This window comes from Lissotriton helveticus, chromosome 12, assembly GCF_964261635.1.
Source record: "Lissotriton helveticus chromosome 12, aLisHel1.1, whole genome shotgun sequence".
In the NCBI taxonomy this organism is placed as follows: Eukaryota; Metazoa; Chordata; class Amphibia; order Caudata; family Salamandridae; genus Lissotriton; species Lissotriton helveticus.
Window position 1 is genome coordinate 825551067 of NC_136073.1, and position 25253 is coordinate 825576319.

The 25253-nt window shown below is 42.4% G+C and overlaps 1 protein-coding gene across 5 annotated transcripts in view; it reads left to right on the plus strand.

Moving 5' to 3' along the window:
- Positions 1–25253, plus strand: part of MARCHF2 (membrane associated ring-CH-type finger 2) — an 86265-nt gene that overhangs the window by 36771 nt on the left and 24241 nt on the right. For 4 of the 5 annotated variants that reach the window (XM_078669965.1, XM_078669967.1, XM_078669968.1 and 1 more), the window contains exon 2: positions 5246–5333. The exons of the other annotated variant lie outside the window; for it this stretch is intronic. The gene's annotated coding sequence lies outside the window, so the exon portion shown is untranslated. The remainder of the gene's footprint in view (positions 1–5245; positions 5334–25253) is intronic. 5 annotated transcript variants of the gene reach the window in all.

The window sequence follows — 25253 nt, forward strand, 5'->3', positions numbered from 1 at the left end:
GGCTGTTGCCACATCTTGCCAACAACCTGTGCAGGCTTCACCTCCAGTCCTACATCAAGAGCAAGGGATCCTGTAGAAAAATGCTACCATTGCCCAAAACTACTCAATCCACCTATGCCTGTCCAACTGCTTTGGCAGTATTCTTGGGATTTGTCTAGTACCTCTGTTGCCTCACTGGTATGCTTTCTTGTCCAGAAGCAGTGCAAAAATCTACCTTATACCAAATATACCAATACTTTATAAGCTATCGTTTTTTTTTTTATCCCTGGTCTTTCTCTACTAAAGGTGGTACTATTGATGGACCTCTAGCTCTGAGTTTTCCACCCAACGTAAGCCTAGTAAAGGCCGAAAAAAGGATTTAACAGAACCTGCGAGTAGTGAATGTATTGCGTTTTGGAGTGCAGCTAAGAAACAATGAAGCCAGGTCTTTATGTATAAAGTAGGTTTGGGTGGTTGTTGTGTACTATTTTAGTGGTAAAACTAAAAGAGAGCCCTATCCTGATTGAGCTCTATAACAGCAGCATATACTTCCCACCAGCCTACCTGATCCTCCTTATTTCCTAGGTCACTGCATACCCTTTCCACCCGGAGACAGGAGTCTGCCTTCAAGTCGCCATTACAGATTGGTTTCTTAAAGACTAGCCGACTGGCATGTGAGACATGGCTTCATGTTGAAGCGGCCCTTGTGGAGGATTGCACAAACCATTTGGGCCTGTCCTCTTGTTGTAGTGGTGAGACAGTAGATAGTGATCATCTTCAGGGATACTACATTAAGTATGTTATAGGTGCATGGATTGTCCGGAGGCAGGCGAAATAACATTATATCCCGATTGCCAAGGACTACCAAAGGTAGGGAAAGGCGGTAAATAGAAAATGAGTTTCATGAGAGAGAGAGAGAGAATGAAAAGGGGGGGCCCTCGGCCCCCCCGCACGCATGGCGGCGCGGCGACCGCTTCCCCCCTTTCCCCTTTGGTGCCTCTCGGTGGTGGGGGCGGGCCCTTTGGGCGCGACCCACCACCGATTGGCCGGCGGCCTCCCTGACCCGGATACCAAGGTAGAAGGTCCGGGTCAGGGGGGGCGGGCTACTAGAGGGGTGGGGCGGGGGGGCGTTGCCCCCCCCGCCTGGCCCCTTAAGGATAAAGAGGCGGGGAGCGCCCAGGAGACCCCCTTGTCCCTGGACGCTCCCTCACAGCACGGTGTGCCCCGCGCTCGGGGCTTCTTAACAATGCTGGCCTGTGGCGGTAAGGTCATTATCGGTGAGCACATATTTAAGGTCTGAGGGGGCGGGCATCATCCTATGGAGGTTCCCGCCCAGGGGGAGGGGCCTGCGGGCCACTCCTAGAACTCCAGGGGCAAGGTAATTGATGCTTCAAAGGAGCGCGGGTAGGAGTAGTCACGCTTTCCTTAGGCTGGTAGCCACCCCGCGCGCGTATACTCATGACGTCACCGGCTGGCGCAGAGTAAGGGCCCTCCTTTAGTGGGTAAATGGAGTTCACGGCGTAGACCGGGCAATTCCCGGGGCACGACTGCGCATGCGCACGGCTCTAGGGGAGGCGCAGCTTGTAGGACCTGACACCGGTAGTGACCTTGCCATATGGCCAGAAATGTACAGAAATCAAGATGAGGATGTTAGACTCGGTTAGGAAACAACATGTATTAGAGTTTTTGTTAAGGTTAGCCTCTCAAACTTGTTGACGAAATTTGTATCTAATGTCCTGCTGATTTTTGTATAATTGTTGACCATGCAATTAAAACCTTTTTTATTTCATATCTTAATAAATACGGCCGGGCGACTAGCGCCCGCCTTCCAAAAAGTAAAGAAGTCTCATGTTCACTTTTTGGGTGTTGGGTGCCGGTTTGGGGGGGGGGGCGGCAGCCAGTCGCTGACCATGTGAAAAGGGGGGGCCCTCGGCCCCCCCGCACGCATGGCGGCGCGGCGACCCCTTTCCCCTTTGGTGCCTCTCGGTGGTGGGGGCGGGCCCTTTGGGCGCGACCCACCACTGATTGGCCGGCGGCCTCCCTGACCCGGATACCAAGGTAGAAGGTCCGGGTCAGGGGGGGCGGGCTACTAGAGGGGTGGGGCGGGGGGGCGTTGCCCCCCCCCCGCCTGGCCCCTTAAGGATAAAGGGGCGGGGAGCGCCCAGGAGACCCCCTTGTCCCTGGACGCTCCCTCACAGCACGGTGTGCCCCGCGCTCGGGGCTTCTTTGTTTTCCCACCCACCATCCCTTGGAACAAAAGTCTTGTGGCTGCATTATGTTTGGTTTGAGCGTAATTTTGCGAGTATACTGTTAACATGTTTTACATGCGTAATAAAATTTGATCGGGTCGGTATAATTTTGATGATGTGATTTGGTTTAGGAATTTTTTCCCCCTTTTTAGTGAACTGTGTGTGAAGTACTTTTGCTTTGATGCCAAGTGTGTTTAGGCCTTTTTTCCCTTTGTAGCGGTACGTTGATGCTGTTATGTATTAGCCAGTGTAGCTGTCCTTTAGAATTTTTTCCCATAGGTCGTCGTATTTATTAGGTATGGGGTATGCGGTAAGGTCATTATCGGTGAGCACATATTTAAGGTCTGAGGGGGCGGGCATCATCCTATGGAGGTTCCCGCCCAGGGGGAGGGGCCTGCGGGCCACTCCTAGAACTCCAGGGGCAAGGTAATTGATGCTTCAAAGGAGCGCGGGTAGGAGTAGTCACGCTTTCCTTAGGCTGGTAGCCACCCCGCGCGCGTATACTCATGACGTCACCGGCTGGCGCAGAGTAAGGGCCCTCCTTTAGTGGGTAAATGGAGTTCACGGCGTAGACCGGGCAATTCCCGGGGCACGACTGCGCATGCGCACGGCTCTAGGGGAGGCGCAGCTTGTAGGACCTGACAACGGTAGTGACCTTGCCATATGGCCAGAAATGTACAGAAATCAAGATGAGGATGTTAGACTCGGTTAAGAAACAACATGTATTAGAGTTTTTGTTAAGGTTAGCCTCTCAAACTTGTTGACGAAATTTGTATCTAATGTCCTGCTGATTTTTGTATAATTGTTGACCATGCAATTAAAACCTTTTTTATTTCATATCTTAATAAATACGGCCGGGCGACTAGCGCCCGCCTTCCAAAAAGTAAAGAAGTCTCATGTTCACTTTTTGGGTGTTGGGTGCCGGTTTGGGGGGGGCGGCAGCCAGTCGCTGACCATGTCCAAATAAAAGCTTCCAGTGGAAAGTTAGGCATTCAGGAGGCAGAATCAACCATGCGCTTTTCAGTAAGTTGGTAGTCTGAGAAAGTTTTAAATCATTACTGTATACTTTTACCTGTGACTGACCCTGGATGTAGGTTGTAGATGAAGTCTGATAAAATAGGCATTAACTATAAAATATAAATGTATATTTGTATCCCTAAATCCTAGTTTTCTGTCCAGTCGGACAGATTTCTGTAATGCACCTTTAACCATCCATACTCCTGTATCAGTTGTCCAAAATATTTGCAGTTGTGCTAAACTGCAAAATTGTCCTGGCATTATGCTAAACGTTTAACCTCATAACTGGATTAGCCATACTAAGACCTACCTATCCGATAATGTTTTGAATTTCATAGTCTGATCAATTTGGATAAAAGGACTAAAATATTTCTTCCTGGATTCCCTACTTCCAACCAATCTATCAGCCCCGGTCTGAGATTCTCAGGTGTGTAGGACTTTATCTAAAGATGGGAGTAAAAAAATCTCAGTATCCTATCAATTTTCGTCGTGTCTTTTTCTGTAAAGCCATTTAAACTTGCTTTCACCTTTGGCCAGCATGCTACTGACAACCATTTACTTGATGTTCGAAACTAAGACATGCAAGTTTTGTTTTTGTTCATAGGCAACATCTTGGTGGGCCGAGACAATGGGAAAGAGTCTTAATTTTTTTTGTAAGATTCCATCGAATATAGGTGGTGGCTGGAAGTATTGAAAATGGGGATAACCTCTATGTAGATGTCACCAATTTAACTCCGAACTCTAATGATTGTAGCCTCCATAATTATTCTCTAAGACCTCTCAATTGAATCCATCACGGTCGAACACCCAGTGTTCTTTGAGTTTACTTGGAATAACTGGTAAGGCATTGGTGTGGATCGCTTCTCGTCGTCATCACTTTAACATCCAGGCGCAGCCCTGCAGCTGGCAGGCACATTATTCCATTGGCACAAATCTTACAGGTAAACACAGGAAGCCAGATTAACCTCTGGCCCTGGTGTGCAGTGCCTTCTGGGTGTCCTTTAATGCACTGACAAAAGTTTCATAAATGACTCGGCAGCAGTTTTTATGTAAAAAATTCAATGCCCTTCTTCAATGTTTGCCAAAGTTCCTTGGTAGATATGTCTTTTCAGTGCACTGCTTCCTTGCAACAGGAATACATTTTCAGTTCAAGGAACCTCTCGTGACTATATTGCCCTTTGTGTACCACGTGTTCAGGAAAATACCTGGGGGGTTTGATGAGACACTGTTTTTCCAAACTCTTTTTCCGTTTTTGGCAAGTTTACAAACATAAGTACACTAAAATAGTTTACTGACGTCTTTTCTTGAAGCTAACCCATCTTGCTTTTTCAATGAATGTGAACACAACAGTTTAGAGCGGATACTGTTTCCCTTTAGATTTGACTTAAACTGGGGCCAAAGCCAGCAAGTAATCCCATTCCTGGCCTCTTCCTGTTAAACATTAAGCAGAGAAGAGACTGTGGTGTTGCTTTGCTCTGCTCTGAAAGGGAAATATATTTCTGGTTCTAAGGAGATTTTGAAAACCAGGATAAAGGTTTTAGCTGTATACACTTGTCACCACCCTCTGCCTTCAGCAACTTCTGCCCTCACTAACATCAGCGCATATTTTGAACCTTACAGCAGTTCTGTTCCTGTGTAAACGTCACTTTGAATGTAATCTGGGATTTGTGAAACCCCCTTTGTTTGATCATTAACCATCAAATGATATGTGCGTTTTAAATGCAAGAACAGTAGCATTTCAGTTCTGGCAAGAACACTACAATGAATTGATTGTATCTGTTTAGGAAATATCCCGTGTTTAGACAATTTTGCAAAGTATTTTCCATTTAAGAGTCAATCGGCTATGTGCAAAAAGCTAACTTTGAATTCAATTGAACTTGTTTGTTGGTGAAATTGATCAGTGATCGGAATTGCAGCGAAATCTGAAATATGCCTTCTGAAACGCTCAACCCTAAATCATTGCAGAACACACAGATCCCAACCCTCCATTATTATTTCAGGTGGTGTTATGAAATCTACCGCACAAGAAAAGAACATGTGCATATGCAGAATTCAGAAGATTGCCACAGGGAAGATGACACCAGTCAGGTATGTGTTAAAGTTGTAGCTTTGTTAAACGTGGATCCTTTTTATGTTTTTTTTCAAACGCTTAACAGCAGGTACATTTAGAAAATGGACAACAGCAGTGTATAAGAAGTTTATTGCTTATTGACAAACTTAAACAGAGAGTCAACATTGTTCTTAAAGAGGGCAATAGTTTGTGACATAATGGTGAATTTTATTTTGCATTATTTATACACATTTTGGGCAATGTGGCCAAATTTGCTTTGGCCTCATTCTACTCAGTTTTGCATTAGGCTTGTATAAAAGCTCCTTTCTTGCAGTTACCACTCACACAGTGATGCTTAGTTTGTTGTGTACGTATTTTCCTTAAATTTGTATAGAGATATAACGAATGCCATTTTGGAATAATCAGTCCAAATGGTCTCCCTTAATTTGTTTGTCAGTGTTATTCTGAGGATTGTCTGTAACGTGTGTCCGATCTACATAATGAGCTCTATCTACTGTGGTCTGCTCTGACCGTAGTGCAGCAGGCCTGCAGGTAGTAATATTTACAGCGAATAGCAGGTCTGCTGTGGGCCATGGTCATTCAAAGTATAGTGGACCACTCATGGCATTCCATGCTTTTGATTGGATGGTACGAGTGCTTCTCCACGGGCCCAGGTATGTTTTTAATTGGGTTGTAGGAACGTGAGTTGCCTGTAATACTGAGTCCCCATCTTCGGTAACTTCACTGAATATAGTCTGTTCATGAACGTGTCGTGTATTTCTATAGGTTCTGAATCGATCCCCCTATTCCTGACCCTATTCTGGTTAAACTTACTAGCTAGTTAACTAACAGTCAGCCCATGAGGCAAGAAATCCCCCATGATGCAGATACCGTTATCTGACGCAGTCACACTACGGCACAGGAACGTGTTATCTGATTAGGTCATAACGCTTGAGATCTAATTAGACAAGCGATATTCCTCCAGCCCCTGATAAGGCATACGACGTTCTCATAACAAATCAAACCTATGACCACCTGGATAATCCGTGCGGCCATTGTTTTGATTTCACAGAGAACTTTAGTAAAGAATGTGCTAACGAGCAAGTCGTATGACATCTTTATTGACGTACCTATGTCCATCCTTACGTCAATCCCGGCACCTTTAAGGTATAAATATTGCCGACCTTGCCCTATGCAAAACACACGCGTGGTGACAAGACGGAGCAGCCATACTTGCCGAAGCAGAGAGCCGAAGCAGACCCCGCAGGCAGCAGCCCCGCCTTCCTGACGCGCTGAGAGACGCGCTGCTATCTCAAGCCGAGAGACCCAGCACCGGCGCTTCTGGGCAGCCCTCGCAGGCAGCCTGGAATATCGAGAGCAGAGAAAGAGATACCATTCCTCATTCATCCTAAATTCCAGGTACAGAACTGAATAACCCCTCCTAGAGAATTCTTTAGTTATTCACTTGGCAAAAACAAACTTAACTTAAACTGTAACTTTCTATTCCCGCCCACGTATTAGACTTAGGTCAGGTACACGGGGTAGGCGTATTTAGAAACACCAGTTGAGTACGTTTAGTCAAATGTATATGTGTATGTAAATATATTTTAATCATTTTAAACATCATATGGCTCAGAAACCATATCAATGTTTTTACAGTATTATTTTATACTATTGCTTCTAATGTATGCACTTTACTTAACTATAAGTATCGCAATAATATCGATCCATTTCTCTTGTACGAGAAAAGAGACTGATCAATAAATAACATCTTTTATTGAACACGCCCGTCTCTTCCTTTTCTCTACATTCTGATGAGACTAAGAATGCACGTACTGACTGAGTAAAATAATTGCCTTGTGCTCACACGACTCTTGAGATTGACTCTTGATTAGGGGAGAGCAAAGTTGTCATGTTCTATGGTTGTCAGAAACTAAATCCCTTCTTGTCTAATCAGGGAAGTTAATCCTTCCTTGAACATTCGAGAAAGTTTCTAGCGAACTCTGAGCTTAGCTGGCAAACCCAAAAATTAAGTCTAGTATCGACAGTAGTAGACCTAGTTAACGTCTGGCCTAGGCCTTTACTGCTGTAGGTACTATTCCAATGCGCAGAGCCTATTGGGAAAATAGGAGCTACACTACATGGCGCCCAACGCGTTTGGAAAGGGCGATAAAACTAACGTAAGACATTTAGAGTAACTCAGTCGTGCTTTCTCACTCAGACCCCTTTTTCCAAATACTCCAAAGACGTCTGGAGTGGGTGAAAGGTTATTATATCCTCCAAAACCTCGCAGGAGGGAACTCCTATGTATGGTTTTTGGTCTAGTCAACGTTGAAGGATAAAACAGTTCCAGAATATTGTGCATCTAATCTCTGTTTCCATAAAAAACCTGATCTGCAAATAAAAATAATACCATCCTGTCAGTAAAATGGGAGACAGTGATGGAGAAAGAGAGGCAATTAGATTAGCTACTGAAATAGCAGATGCTGATGCTACCATGCAAGCAGCAGACGCGGATATAATACTCATTCCGGTCACCAAAAGAAGATCTATAACCTTAAAACTTATAGAAAATGGACTGACACCTAGAGGTGGCACAGTCATATTCGTAATCGAGGCACACGAATATCGGCAGACAGAGGTATACTATACATGGATACATTTTCCAGCAGCAAATGCTGTAACAAAGTACTTCCACTATTACAAAGTAGAGGAACCTCCTAATGAGTACACTCCTTTCGAGGAGGTGGAAGTACCACTCAAATTCCAAGAGCATTTGCTCTTATTTGATGGCGCCCTAAAACATAATAATCACATTACAAGGCTCGGTCCTTTAGGAAGACCAGGAGCAACGTGGCCGGTCTTAGCCGGATACACACCACATCCAGACATCGAAAGAATGCCTGCAGCAGAGCTGTTAATACAGCTAAAACAACTACTAAAAATTCACAGACAATTAGTTCAGTATGTAATGCGGACTTCAACAATTCAGCCAGCGATTAAACTTCCACAGCTGACCCCTCACCAGGGGAACACAAATAAAATTACACCACAGAACATCCAATCCTGCCTAGGTAAAGTTCCAGCTAAACGGGAACAGATACCATTCTGGTTGGCACAGAAAATTACCCAAATAGAGGCGGTGTTTCCTGACACCACCCCGCTGGAAAAACACAGGATTCTGACTATATGTCTCCCAATGGGAATCGCACCACACATTGAGCACTGTGACACTTGGGGTACAGTCTTTGCTTCCATCTATACAAAAACACACGGTGTTCCATCCATTTCGGTAATACCAGATGTGCTTAAACAAATTCAAGATGAATACGGTCCAGAACCTGCTTTAACTCTTGGTATGAAATTACTGAAAGACTTCAAGCAGGTCTCGGCTATATTACTAGCCAACATAAAAGGTGAAGCAGCAAACGTGGCGATCCGCCAGAGGTTAAAAGAGACAGATATAGCAGACCAACCAGCTGAAATTGCCAGAATCATAGAAAAATCCTATGAAGAACTAGGCAGAGATAGTCTAGGTGGAATACCAGTAAAACCGCAACTGACTACAAGTCCAGAAAAAATGTTTTTTAATAATAATAATAATTCACCAAAAAAGAACTGGGATGGGAACAAACAATCCAATCCCAAAGAAAAGAAATTCCAGTCCAGAGGAAGGTCTCCTAGGCGAAGAGAGAAATCTCCAAACCCGAGACAAAGGTCACCTCAGAGTGACCCCTCTGGGAATAGATATAACCTTAGAAATAGGGATAATATTAAAAAACCTGATAGATATCAAGACATTGATACACGTCCCTCTCAATCTTTTCAGAATTCCTCGCAGAAATCGGAAAGAAGAGGACGATCAGAAGAGCACGCCAAGTCCAAAGACAAGGAACCTGCTCAACTGAAAAAGAAATCACAATTTCCAAAAAAGAAGGTAGCCAGTATCAAGGTAGTTAACAATGCCGAGAATACTGAGGACACAACTGAAAAACGGAGAATGGGCTCAGACAATGCTAGACAGCGCAGCAGAGGTGAGCATAGCTCGCAAAGTCCTTATGGATCATCTGGAGACAGTGGACACGAATGAATACCTTCAAGTGGAAACTGCAGATACCAGAGTTAGCAAGCCCCACAAAATATACGAGATAACATTACGTATAGAGGGAGATAAGACTAGGAAAATAAGGGGACCATTTTGGGATAACCTATCCAAAGGCTATGACATACTTCTAGCTGAAAAAGACTGGCCACCAGAGTTTGTCAGGGAGTGCCCTCATGGCGAAGAAGTAATTATGCCTGCCTTCTCGAATCAAATACCGATTCATAAAAAATACACACTTGCTAGAAAGTGGGCAGTGGCCTTAGCACCTGCTTTATATAAAAATCATGTAGGATGGGATGAGGATTCTCCTCCTCACAAAATCCAGTTAAAATCACAACCAACTGCACAAAGGCAGTACCCAATTAAGCAAGAAGCTAAAAAACAAGTAAATGAAATACTAGATCAGCTAGAATACCAGGGGGTGATTGAAACTTGCACCTCACAAATGAACAATCCTTTGTTTCCGGTCTCCAAACCAGACAATTCGTACCGTCTAGTTTTGGATTACCGACACCTTAACACATGTTGCAAAACTTTTGCAGTGCAAAACTCACACAGTGCTGCACTAATGAATAACATAGTACGCAAAAAATACAAAACAACCTTGGACATCTCCAACGGATTCTTTTGTCAAAACATAGCACCAGAGAGCAGATATTTAACTGCATTCTCAGTAAATGGCACTCAAAAACAATTCTGTCGGTTAGCCCAGGGGTACAAGAACAGCCCGGGGGTATTCTCAGCGAGAGTAACAGAATTACTACAACTATATGATGATGAAGCATTATCTTATGTCGATGACATTTACTTAACAGATGATGACTTGGAGACTCACTTGAAAAGAGTGAACACCATAATACTTGGTTTCGCTGCAGAGGGTTACAAATTCAACTTCAAAAAGTCCAGAATTGCCCATCTGACTGTCCTATTCTTAGGATATGAGTTATCAAGTGAAGGCAAAAGCCTGGCAGACAATTTCCTAGAGAAATGTGCCGTAATCCAAGCTCCTAAAACACTAAAAAACCTACAGTCAATTCTAGGCTTCCTAAATTTCGGAAGAACATATATTGCAAATTACGCAGAAAGGGTCAAACCCCTTTATGATCTAATTAAACCAGACTTTAAAAGATCCAGTTGGACTCAAGCACACACAGAAATTTTGAGATCCTTACAAACAGACATGCTAATTAAAACAAAATTAGAAACCCGTGATAATACACGCAACCTTGTGATCTGAGTCATCCCAGGGAGATGCGGATTCACATACCTGACTTCTAATGAAGGAGATAAGGTACCAATTGCATTCAAATCACATTTGTACACAAAAGCTGAACAGAGATTCAACAACAAAGGAAAAATTGTTCAAGCAGTTCAAACCGCAATAGCTAGAGAAAAAGACATAGCTGACGGTAGACATATCACGGTCAGAACAGCAGAATCAGCCTTTGAGGCATTAACAACACCGTGTAATTTACCAACAACAACATTGGACCCAGAATGGTTACAATGGGTAAATTCAATCACAACGGACAAAGTATATTACTTCTTTGATCCAGAACTAGAAGAATTAAAAAATCTAAAATATGAAAAAACGTATCCTCTGCCAATCGACATTCTGCCTCTACGACACTACGCCTGTGTAATCTATACAGACGGACATGCTCAACCCTCCGTTTGGGGAGAACATGCATACAATCCCACATGTGAGATTACAAAAGAAGTGTGGCACGGAGGTAAACTAAGACCTCTATTAACAAAATCACACTCAGTAGAAACTAATTCAGAACTACAAACTGAAATATTAGCTTTGAAAATGGCGCTAGATAATGCGGATCGCGAATTCCCGACACTTATAGTGTCAGATTCATATTTCTGCGTCAAAGCATATAACAAGGATTTGCAGACCTGGATTCAGAACGATTACAAAGATGACACGGATGCACCAATAAAGCAGAGACTGCTCTGGGAACAGGTAGCTCTTTTGAAAAAAGAACTACCAAAGACTCACGTGACACACTCACTGAGTCACCAGCGTGATGGCGTTCACGTTGTAGGGAATTCATTGGCTGAAACAGCCGCAGCGGCAGCCAGTAAACCGGCTCCCGTAGATCGGAAAAAGCGTACATTAAAATACATTGACGGCGAAACATTGCTGGCAGTAAAAACGTCATCAAAAGGCGACTGCTCGGCGTTACCGATCAACTATCCACTCAATTACACATACATCATAGATGCAAACTCCATTCCTTTTGCTCGAATCCCTGGAGTGGGGGATAGAGTGATTCCAAACATGGACAGGAGAAACTTGTTAATCGCAGACGCACACATGGGCGAGGGTCTCAGACACCTTAAATTAAAAGATTCTCTGGAAGAATTACAATCACGGTACTGGTGGCCAGGCATGAGCCTGCACTACACCATGTTTGTAAAAAACTGCCCAAACTGCAACAGAGATCGCAGTGGGGAGAGAAGCAGTTTAATACCTCGTCGTATCAAGGCAGATAATATTACCAGTAAAAAGAATGGCTTGCGATTAACATATACAGGCTAGTTCCCACTTATAATGTAGATCCACAGCACTCGGCTGACGTCCGGACTGTTATACAAGATTTGCGAGTTAAATGGCATATACGCTAAGAGCATGCTACGTTCGACCAATTTTTTCTTTTTCTCAGGAAATCCAGCCTGGGGGAGGGAAAGAATGGCCAAATGAGCACAGCCCAGCGGGAATCTTCTCACTTCCTTCCTGAGGGTATGGGATGGTGTAAAGAAAAAACCAAGACAGAAAGCAATCTATAATAGAAAGGATATTAGGTTCGGGAGCTGGGTGGGTCAAACATCTAATAAGTGTCCAACGTAGTCTAAATAACTTGCCAAGAAATTCTCTGAAGGGATTCAGTCCGTACGAATTATTATTCGGAACTAGGATGTTGATCTCTGACCTTGATAGTCAGACTTCAGTGGTAACAGAAAAAAGCTTTGATGTCAAAGACCGTTTGGCTATTTTGCAGGACTTAAACAAAACAAGAAAAGACCTGAGCAACATACAGTTGAAAGAACAGCCAACAACCACTGAAGAATCACCACCTGTCCCAGCAAGACCTGTCTGGATTCCAAAAGTCGGGGATCTAGTCAGGGAGAAGATCGCGGTAAAGAAGGAATTTGGGCCTTCTTACAGAAAAGCAGTTCCTGTATTGTCTGTCAACGGGACAAGATCAGTTGTACTACCGCCACTTGCTGGAAAAAAGGAGAACCGAGTTGTATCCATCGACCTGGTAAAACCACAACATGTGGCCGATAACCAACGGTAGGCCAAGTGGACTCCCAATAAGTAGCAGAACACCAAGGTTTGCTACCAGTACAGAGGTCCTAACAAAGAGGCTCATCACATTCGAAACGCCTACAGAAGAACAACAAGGACTATGCAACAATGCAATAGAACTAAGACCTCTGAAAACCCAAATAAAGACATTTAGCAGAGACACACCAATCTATACAGAAGTACCAAGTGAAAATGCAAGAAACAAAAATCCTGAACCAATTGGAACAATTGACAGAACTGCATCTGGTTACTTCATCAACTTCGATGATTCCTCCGACGGTTTCAGCGAACAAAAGACACAGCCATCATCAAAATCCTTTAAAGACAAAGCGAAGGAACTTTTGAAACAACTAAAAGAAACATATCTGATTTCTCCATGGATTGAATTTTGGGTGGGATTTGGTGCATTTATCCTCATACTTTGGCTCATCATGGTATTTACCTTGGGACGCTTCATTGAGGGAAAATATGCTAAAATGGACACAGCAAGTCAGAACATCAACTTGGTCCTCAAACCACACACATCTTCACACGTCGAGAAACGAGAACTTTCTTCAGAACTTTCTTCAGCCAACTTCACAGCAATTCCAATACCTGGTGGGGTAGCCTGGGACAACACTGACTATGAAATTTATGGTCCGGTCGAGATCCTGAAATATCCACACCAAATTAAGATCTCTTTGAGTGACTTTGCAAAACCAAACTCATTTGCTGATGATTGGGACTTTGAAAGTATTAACAATATGATGTCTGACTTAGTAATGTCTGCTAAATTTACAAAACATGATTATTTGCAGGGTTCTACAAATTATGACAGCATGTACTGCTATAACCATTATGGTAACCATTTCGTGCATAAATCTGCACAACCTAGAAATGTTTTAATTTATAATCAATGGGAACATTGTGCTACACCTCCAAAAGGGAGCTCTAGAACCGTTTATGACAAATATTCATATTTTTCAGGTTTTAACATAACTAATGCTGAAACATTTTATTACAAATTGTCAAACAAGACAGGGATGAAAACCATGATAACCAACACAAAATTGATATATTCAGATTCTTTCTTTGAAAAAATGAATACCTTTGGATTTGATTATTGGGACAAAAATGTTGATTTGAAAAGTGTTTGGGGTACAAAAGAATGGCAAGTACAGGGTTTAGAAGCTTTGTTTAGAGCCTGCATGATCCCAGAACAAATGATATTTTTAAATGACACCGTTCAACAAACCACCTGTCTTGGCCTAGCGAAAATCAAAGATTTAAATAACCTGTCTATTCCAAAGCCAACAATGTTTAGCAATAACTCTGATATAGACATAAACCATATACTTAACCAAAACAGAACACATCCTGATTGGAAACAATGGTTGATCTGGCCCACAGATACAAATAACTGTCAAGATAGATTCCTGAATAAAACACAGGGTTTCAAAATGAACAGGCCAGACCCTAGATATCCCCAAAGACATCACCCAGGGATAATAACAACCTACAGTGTGGGCAAATTATGCCTTCAATGGCTACAAACTTCCACACTGCCTGAAATTAAGCAACACCTAACTTTACTTACTGATGGTGCTGACTTGCGTGATTTCATACTGGGACCACGCAAACAGCGTCATAAGCGTTTCATAGCAGCCTCTGTATATGCAGCATACAATGAGGCCTGGAAGGTTACTCAAATTGAGACAGCAGAAAGAATACGGGAAATTGACCGTATTAATTTGGAAAAATCACTTTCTGTAGTGGACAATGGGTTAATGACTCTGTCCTCCAGAATTTTTTCATTGGACAGCATTGTGTCTTCAGCAATCGATATATTATCGCAAGACTTACTGTTATTACAACATGGTCAGTCACAATTGCGTTCTATTGTACAGCTTGGCTGGACGTTACAAAATCTGCGTTCAGGCTACGTGCCTTGGCGTTTAATCAACACTACGTCACTATTCCAAATCTTTAACCTTACTGATAGACAAATCGGTATGGCGCAGAAGGGTGCTGATTATACAATCTTGAGCATTGAAAAACTAGAAAGATTACCAATGACAATGTCAGAACGACCTGTCAGTGAATGGATAATCCACGGAATCATAAATATTCCAATCTCAACCTTCAGGTTTCAATACTGCCAAAAATATATACAGGCTGGCATGTACGAGAAATTGGGAAAGGGGTACCTTAAAACAACTTGGAACCTGCCCTATTCACATGCATGTGTCAGTAACAAAGGACAGAAAGTGTTTCTTAGTGGCAACAATTGTGCTATGTCACTAAGCGGCACGCTTCTGTGTAACGGTATTAGTTTGCACGGAGCCTGTGAAGGGAATTCATACAACCTTTCATGTCACCAGCAAGGCGCACCTGCAACTGAAATAGAACCATTCTTTCAAAGACTCTATAATGGGAGTTACATTCTTATTGTAGACCGCAGATGCTGTAGTCTTATGCCCGGGACTCCTTATCTCGTCACTACGACGGCGAAGGTCAAGTGCTGTGGACGTTCTTTGTTCCCCAGCTCCTTTCCAGACAGGGAGGCAAGGGCATGGCCCGGTCTGAAAATTACTTCTATTCGAATAGACACTTTAAGCAGAATGAAAACAGTGCTTCTTCAGACGCCTACAAGGCTCACGTCATCTAAAGAAACGTATGATCTACAAGTCGCAAGGACGACTGCAGAGATACATACATTATTATCAACCAATTCCCCCGTACATTTCGCGGAAATCCTGAGCGAAATCTTAAATATTTCTGATACCACTGGGGTCTCAAAGGTATTTAAGACAGTATTTTCGATGGCATTAACACCATTCAAAGCCATACTGGGTATCTTTCCAGATTTCGTCCATTCGATTTTTGGCGGACTTCCCCTGATCCTAGGACTAATTGCAGGAATCCTATTCCTGGTCCTTATTTTTCGTTATGGCAACCCATGTCACAGAACAAAATCTCACGACAATGGAAGATACGATCCTAGCCATTGGATACCGGGACCGGATATCAAAAATCCTGGGACTCTCCCGGCTTAGAGACCTAAACATGACTTGGTTTCTATCATTTCGACCAATGTGGCAAAGGTGTGTTTTACCTGTACTAAGGTGTCTGCTATGCGGAGAAGAATGCGTGTTAGACACCTGTCTGACGCTACAATCGGATGCGCCGGTGGATGCAGATACACTGTTGGTTCCTACCAAGGTTCACGCACTGTGCTGCCCTCAAAGGCTGCCAATTCTGATGACGGCATTCCTGGAATCTTCACCACTGCGATTGAAGAGTAGTGAAGTTCAAGATGAAAGCAGCATCGAACAGGTACGACCTTCTGTCAGCAATGCAAATCAGAATGTCAATGGAGACAATCATGCGCACGAATGCATGGTTACCCCTATTTCCGACTTAGAGGAACTTTCCCATGAAGCTGTTGACAGTTTTTTCGAAAGCCTGAATGATATGATGTTCTCTCCGGAACAGAAATAGAGACTTTTGAGTAAACTCGCACACGGCGTTCCCTGAATTCGGCCTTCAACTTTAAAAATAAAGTCACATGAACAATTACAATCCAGTTCACGGACAGCAACTTTTTTCAGCAAGCCCCTAAAATATTTTTCTATATATTTTTTCCCGGGACACTGATCTTCTGCTTAAAGTAAGAAACTATTCCTAGAGAACTAAGATTTCTATTTTTTTTAGATACTTTATAGACTTTATATAGACTTTAGCTGCCCACTGGTATGTTCACAATATATTTTATGTGATGAAATGGTTTCGACTTTTTTTCTGTATAGCCATATTAAGAGCCATTTCATGTGTATTTCTCATATACCAACAAGCAATAATGCATAACAATGCGTGTTTACTTTTGCATTTAATTCATAGCTTAAGTGCATACAATATATATGACTGCAATTTTCCAGTATATTTGAAAATTTCAAAATGCATTTATGTATTTTGGGGTGGTAAGGTATACACTATACTCTATAGTATGTTGTACTATGTTATACTATGCATAGATTAGTAGATATCACCATAGTTAGCGTGGAGTGGGTGTCGTGTATTTCTATAGGTTCTGAATCGATCCCCCTATTCCTGACCCTATTCTGGTTAAACTTACTAGCTAGTTAACTAACAGTCAGCCCATGAGGCAAGAAATCCCCCATGATGCAGATACCGTTATCTGACGCAGTCACACTACGGCACAGGAACGTGTTATCTGATTAGGTCATAACGCTTGAGATCTAATTAGACAAGCGATATTCCTCCAGCCCCTGATAAGGCATACGACGTTCTCATAACAAATCAAACCTATGACAACCTGGATAATCCGTGCGGCCATTGTTTTGATTTCACAGAGAACTTTAGTAAAGAATGTGCTAACGAGCAAGTCGTATGACATCTTTATTGACGTACCTATGTCCATCCTTACGTCAATCCCGGCACCTTTAAGGTATAAATATTGCCGACCTTGCCCTATGCAAAACACACGCGTGGTGACAAGACGGAGCAGCCATACTTGCCGAAGCAGAGAGCCGAAGCAGACCCCGCAGGCAGCAGCCCCGCCTTCCTGACGCGCTGAGAGACGCGCTGCTATCTCAAGCCGAGAGACCCAGCACCGGCGCTTCTGGGCAGCCCTCGCAGGCAGCCTGGAATATCGAGAGCAGAGAAAGAGATACCATTCCTCATTCATCCTAAATTCCAGGTACAGAACTGAATAACCCCTCCTAGAGAATTCTTTAGTTATTCACTTGGCAAAAACAAACTTAACTTAAACTGTAACTTTCTATTCCCGCCCACGTATTAGACTTAGGTCAGGTACACGGGGTAGGCGTATTTAGAAACACCAGTTGAGTACGTTTAGTCAAATGTATATGTGTATGTAAATATATTTTAATCATTTTAAACATCATATGGCTCAGAAACCATATCAATGTTTTTACAGTATTATTTTATACTATTGCTTCTAATGTATGCACTTTACTTAACTATAAGTATCGCAATAATATCGATCCATTTCTCTTGTACGAGAAAAGAGACTGATCAATAAATAACATCTTTTATTGAACACGCCCGTCTCTTCCTTTTCTCTACATTCTGATGAGACTAAGAATGCACGTACTGACTGAGTAAAATAATTGCCTTGTGCTCACACGACTCTTGAGATTGACTCTTGATTAGGGGAGAGCAAAGTTGTCATGTTCTATGGTTGTCAGAAACTAAATCCCTTCTTGTCTAATCAGGGAAGTTAATCCTTCCTTGAACATTCGAGAAAGTTTCTAGCGAACTCTGAGCTTAGCTGGCAAACCCAAAAATTAAGTCTAGTATCGACAGTAGTAGACCTAGTTAACGTCTGGCCTAGGCCTTTACTGCTGTAGGTACTATTCCAATGCGCAGAGTCTATTGGGAAAATAGGAGCTACACTACAGCTCACACAGTGATGCTTAGTTTGTTGTGTACGTATTTTCCTTAAATTTGTATAGAGATATAAGCTCCTTTCTTGCAGTTACCACTCACACAGTGATGCTTAGTTTGTTGTGTACGTATTTTCCTTAAATTTGTATAGAGATATAACGAATGCCATTTTGGAATAATCAGTCCAAATGGTCTCCCTTAATTTGTTTGTCAGTGTTATTCTGAGGATTGTCTGTAACGTGTGTCCGATCTACATAATGAGCTCTATCTACTGTGGTCTGCTCTGACCGTAGTGCAGCAGGCCTGCAGGTAGTAATATTTACAGCGAATAGCAGGTCTGCTGTGGGCCATGGTCATTCAAAGTATAGTGGACCACTCATGGCATTCCATGCTTTTGATTGGATGGTACGAGTGCTTCTCCACGGGCCCAGGTATGTTTTTAATTGGGTTGTAGGAACGTGAGTTGCCTGTAATACTGAGTCCCCATCTTCGGTAACTTCACTGAATATAGTCTGTTCATGAACGGAGGAACACTTTTTAGTAGACCTAGGTATATGCCTACTTTCGAGGTCTCTCCCCATTCCTAATTCCAACATATGGTTACCCTGGCACCTCTTTGTGCGACTAATACTGAAAATTTGTCATGAACTCTGTGCAGGTATGCTGTCTTCAGTTGCACAGAGATACACCGGGTTTTCTTTCAGATTAAATAATAATGAGTCAATGAGACTGGAACCTGCTTTTCTTACGGCTGTTGATTTAGTGATGTGGTTGCCCTGCCCCACACATGTTCTGAATTCATAGCTTACTTTTCCCTCGTCTGCTTGATCAGCCTGTACTCTTAATTGCTAATTACTGTTTTTTGTGACTCAATTCGCCCCAAATGCGCATTGATTTCTAGCTAGCCATGACACCATAGGATTTAGGCTGCTCCTCCTTCTAAGTGAATTGGGACCTGAGCATTACACTCTTTTATCTCAAAGCTGGTGTCAAAGTATTGTGGGCGAGATGTCACTTAGACAATCTGCATGACAGTGGCGCCTAGATGCGGGGTCGGGGTGGCATTGATCTCCAGAATCGGTGATGCAATGTGCCCCTAAAGACATGAGCAAAAGTACAGTCAAAATGAAAGGAAGGACTGACTTAAAAAAGTAGGGCAGAATCTGTAGTTCAGAGAAAACCATGAAGGTTGATTAAAATACTAAGGTACAATGCAGAAGTACAAAGATATAGCCTAGTTCAGTAAACCAGTCAAAGGACATAGAAAACTAATTGCCATAAAAGCTCTCTGCATTAGGAATAGATGCAATAATGAGCACAATTAGAAAAATACAACCAAGGTCTCAAGATGTACTGCACATCAACAGGAAATCAGGCAGTATTCCTAGAGGTTCAGAAAGTTCTCTCTCATCCTCAAATTAAGGAGTGATTATACAAATTCTTTCATAGAAAAAAATGAAGAAATGCACAGTCGACATCAGATGAGCAAATGTATCTTTTCAGGAACAAATCACAGTTGAGCATTGTAAAACGTCTATAGACCCACCATCTTAGTACTGTCTCCTAATATGAATATATTAAACTCTCTGACCTAATGTCATCTGAGGTGGCCGAACAAATGTGTTACAGTAAGCAATGGAAAGAAGACTCATAGATGTTGTGTCTACATGTTGTAAGCAGGAAGAGCCTAGAAAGTAGGAAAGGCTTCCTTTGGACTTCTTCGAAAATAGCATATCAATGCATAATAAGAAGTGCGTATTTTGCTGCATTCGGTGTCAGAATGAGAAAATATAAACATACGATTATTATGATTCAGCAGCCATGTTTTTCAAAATAGAGACAAGGCCTAGTTAAGCATAAGCCAGAAAATATGTTTATACATCTGTGTTTCGTTTCCATTTCAATAGGTTCATGTTAATATGCACATATGATTATAATCAGAAAACAGCTTCTATAGTATCAAACCTCCAACCACTTTGGTCACTGTTTTTGGCTGCAACTTGCTAGAGGAGCTAGGCAACTCTTATTGACTACCTTCCAGCAGTGGTCTGACTGACTAACATTGATGGAAATGACAGAGTAAGAGAAGTATTGTCCTAAATATTGAGTACATAAATATTCTCCCATTTGGGATAGATTTTCAATTAACCCCCGTAAGGCATTATTTTTGTAAACACTATGTATGATAAAATATTTTAGTGCACAATAGTCTTGTGCCATAGTGTCCCAGCATGTCCAGGTCTGTCATGTTCCCTTAGCATGTGAGTCCCACCTTGGTTTGGTGCAGGGTATTTGAGAAGGGGAGCAGACTGCTGTGTTACATATATGGGCCAGTACGTAAGAAGCAGCATTGTAAGTCATTATATCTCCTTAGACCACTTGGATGGTTGACTGCTTTTACAAAAAACTTGTTTAAGTGTGTTTTATTGTGCGTTAGATCTGTAGCACATTATACCAAAGCGCTTTACAAAATAACTCGGGATGGCGCATGTTAATATTATTAGAAATAAAACACAAGTAAATAGATGTAAATGAACACTAGTGACAAGGACAAAGAATAAAGGATACATTTTTATGTTCTAAACAAGTAAGTGGTCACTTTGTAAAACTTTGAGAGCAAAACAGATTATAACGTGGGGCGGCAATTCCAGTTTATAGATAAGCAAATCCTATTATCCAACATCCAAACTTTGCAGGCCCAGGATGTTAAATGTGGAGAAGTGTGGCTCACTGGTTAGAGGCGGCAGACCCGTAAGCAGAGAACAGCCCGGGACCAGGGTTCGATTCCCGACGCGGCAGGGTCGTGGACCAGGGTCAGCGGACTCGATAATTCTCGCCTCGGTGCCTACTCTAGTCAGAAACCACACTCGGCAACTCTGGGCATCAGCTTGCCTCATCTTCACAACGGCCCCTCTGACCGCCGGGGATGCTTGGTCGCACCTTAGAGATACCCATCAGGGACCATCTCTCAGGGTGAGCCAGGACGGGTTCCCCAGCGGTCGAAGCGTGGAGATACTCCTCCGGGAGTCGATTCCTAGCGCTATATAAACCCGCAATTAAATTAAATGTGAAGTTAGTGCCTCAGTGGTGAAGCTTAATACACAAGCACCAGTGAGATGACACTGTAGTAGTCCGTCAGCCAGCCAATGCAGAGGCTAGAATGATAACACAGCTGACAGAGAACACAAGATGCTGAATCACTGGACAGCAGGAGACTCCATAAGTGACCAGATGCAGAATCTGACAGAGTACACTCCTGTACACAGGCTGATGTGACCATAGCTTTCAGGGTGTCGTAATTGGTGTCTCTGTGACCAAGTTTTATGCTGACATGACTTAGCCATGCACAGACAACGTGTGACACAGCTGACCGTACACATGAGTGGAGTCACCTCATGACAGTGTGTTCTTCTGTGACATTGACTGGACCCATGTTGTGTGTTATGTGAGCATGAATCGTAGTCATTGGATGCGGCTACGCACCTTCCCTCTACATACTAAACACCCCTCTGAGCGATTTGTTTCCACTACTTCCGTCGCTAGGGATCCTTTTTCCTTTGACTTCACCAGTGATCTCTCCCTACGTCCTCCGACCTTTGGGCGAGATGGAGAACGAGGCGGATGGCGCCTCCCAGTAACACCGGGAATGATGCCTTCTATGGAACTATGACGATGCCCCACAGGCTGAAAGTATAACTCTTTTTACTTACCGCGGAGCCAGAGTACCCTTCGCCGCTGCCCGGTGGAGCTGTCCTATGCAGCTATAGCGGAGTCTGGTCACCCCCTCAGCTGTCACCTACCCAGCCGGACACCGGACATTGCTTTTCACGGTTCTTCACGGTTTTATCTGTCTCTCTCTTCGACTGCTTTGTTCCCCCGGAGAACTTTTCCCCTTCAGATCTAGCTGACTCTGTGTGCTTTCCTCTCCCATGTTTACCTTTCCTCCACTACCTTCCATTCCCCATATGACTTGTTTCTTGGATATGCTACGCATTAATGTCTTATATTATTGTGTGAGCTCACATTGTTCTCCTAAGCATATACTGTCAACTGCAACTGTAACTGATGTAACTATGTAACAATGTTCTGAAACTATGTCCTATGTCATGTAAAGTGCTCTGATACCTTCGGGTCTAGCCAGCCCTATATAAAGCTTTTCAAATAAAAAATAAATAAAAATGATACCAATAACAAGTGACTACCACTTTTCACAGCAGTGGCAGGACAGTGTCTCCACCCAGCCACCCGCAAAGTGAGGCAGATCAGTAAAGTGGTCAGGTCCCAACAGGAACCTGCTAGACTTAGAGAAAACTATACCTTGCAGGACAATCCACAAAGCCAGGGTACCTAAAGTGGCTGGGCTTAGTGCTACTGGCAAAATACATTAATTGACGCTATAGATCCCTCCACCATTCATTCGTGTTCCAGAAACTGGAAGCAGAGACCGAAAAAAGTGGGTGATACAAGCTGACACTACATCTTCTAGCTCTGGAAAGTGATCTCTAAATGCAGAGCAATTTCTACAAGAGATAATATAAAGGTAGTGCTGCCGGAGAATTTAATAGCTGACCGTGAAAGTCCTCAAGATGGATGCAACTGGATCCCTTTTAAGCTGTAGCAGGAAGCAGCCCATGTGGATTGAGTGAGGTGGTTAAGGAGCCACCGAAAAGGATTGCTGCATGTACGGTTGTGGTAAACAGGTAGTCCAAATTCTCAGTAGAGATTGATTCTCTAATTCAATATTCTAATTTCAATGCTGGTTCGTGTAAGGCTGAAGGCATGCGTTTTTTGGGTTTCGCATACATGGTGCTTGCAAAATCTCATGTACTGAAAAAAATAAATCTGAAAAGAGGCTTAGAGGCCGTCGATTACTTACCTTTGGTTGGCTCCCACATTACTCGTTTCCTTTCTTCCGGTTGGTCAGCGCCGCCTACTGCTCAGCTTCATGTCTTCGTCCTTTCTGTGGAGCTTGGACCAAATACTACTTCCGGTGGCCAGTGTCCTTCCACTGGCTGCGCACTTGTAACATACCTTATTAATATTATTATTTTTTTTTTTACTGTGCAGCTTCTGCTTCTTTTTGTTGCTTGCTTGTCTCTCCCACCACCTCACTTCTGTCGCCGCATGCCTCTTCCTCACCCCGTCACTATTTGCTTACCTCCATCATAGCTTGTTTTATATAAAGCAAAGTCACCTGGAGGGACTTGGAGCACTTTACACAAGCTCCAGTTACGTTTCAAAAGGATACATTCATTTTTACAGGCACAGGGAGATTAAATGATTTGCCCAGAATCACAGGATGTTGTAATGTAAATGTAAAATGTAATGTAAGCCAGCCCTGAGACTCGAACTTGCTTCCCCAGCTCCAAAGCCAGCAGCTCTGGCCATTACACCACAGCCTCTCCGGGCTCAGTGATTCAGGTAGCTACACTTTGACACACTGGTAACTGGAATGGGATTTGTTCAAGAATATAAAATGCATATTAAGTATAACAATTTTAACTTGGTTGTACATGCAATTGTATTTTTTTTTATTTTTTACTTTACAGCGTTTGAATTCAGTTATGTCTCTATCACCACCTCACACCCATCACTGCATGCCCCTGCCCCAGTGCGCATAGCTTGTTTTATATAGCTTAACTAGTTTGTATATGCATAGCTAAAAGTAAAAATAAACCCTAGGACGCGGTCTGTACACATCATATTGCTTGTTTTTTTTTTTTATGCTATGGAACACAGCAGCTCGCACCGATGTGCAACATTTAGAAAAAACATTGACCAAGCCAGTAGATCTTGCATTTGCGAAACCTTTTGGCTTTGCTAGTGCTTGTTTCTGTTTTATAGTTCTTTATCAGAGACACTACAAAATGGACAATAAGTCCTAAAAACGTTTAAGACATCAGTACAGTTGTATTCATAAGCATTATGAATATCCCAAGTTTCAGCATTGAAATGGGTAAAGCAGGGACAATACATACGTATTTACTACATTAGCCAAGGTTAGTGAGAGATAAGTCAAGACTATATATTTTATTTTTTTACTACGGTAGTCGAAGTTAGGTGAGAGAACTATGAAACTAAGTAATAGAGTGGGTATTTATAACAGCTAAAAACATCACAGTGCCCTCCATTTTGATTTACTACTTGTGTTAATTGTTCCTAGAAACCCACATCCTGATTTTTATGGTTATCCATCGAGGGTTAAATCTGGGTCTAAAGCTTTAAGCACCACTCCTAGTTTATCCAGTCTCTGAGATTTATTCAATAATAATTACTGAAAATTTGAATTATAGCCAAGTACACTTTGGCCTCTGTTTAAATCATTGGGTAAACCAAGGGTTTACCACACTGTTAGTTTTTTTGGTTTTTTTTACCAGCATGACCTGTATTTTAATGTCCTGGCAGGTAAAAAATTTGGAAAAATTACTTAAACACAATTATCTGCCACCACCTTATCAGTACATATTTGTAAGACTAAATATAGGAAGAACCCCCTTTAAAATGTGTTCTACAACACTGATTTAATGATCGCTGTGATAATTAATGCAAAGATAGAAAAGTAATGTAAAAAACAATTCCAATTTCATATCATGTTCTATTTAATGTCTTGATCATTGCAGAATCCTAAAATACGAACAGATGGCTTGTATTGTTCTCTGGGACTGTAGCAACCCTGTATTATAATCCTGATTCAATAGAAGTAGTCCTTAATTACGCTCCTTTATTTGTGAGGTAGAACCTGTCCTGCAAGGCTCCAGAATGCCTGAATTTCTAGCTGCAACACACGTAAAATCACTTTGTTGACATTATTAATGGAGTGCATTATAAATGATCTAAAAGTAAATAGACAATATCTACACAAATGACCAGAATTAGCGCTGTTATGCTTTTTCTGGCATACCACGTAATTGCGCAAAAACAAATTGAGTGTAAATTAACTATAAAACGTGGTCAGTAGAAGTCGACGTGCACAGTTTCCATGGAATGTCTTTTAATTCTTCAGCTTATTTTTCCGAGTTAAACAGTTGGTGGGCGCTGGGAACTTGTTAGATTCACCCACATCGACAATGGTTTACAACTCATTCATGATGGATAGGGGTGCGTGATTTGCTGCATTTTAAC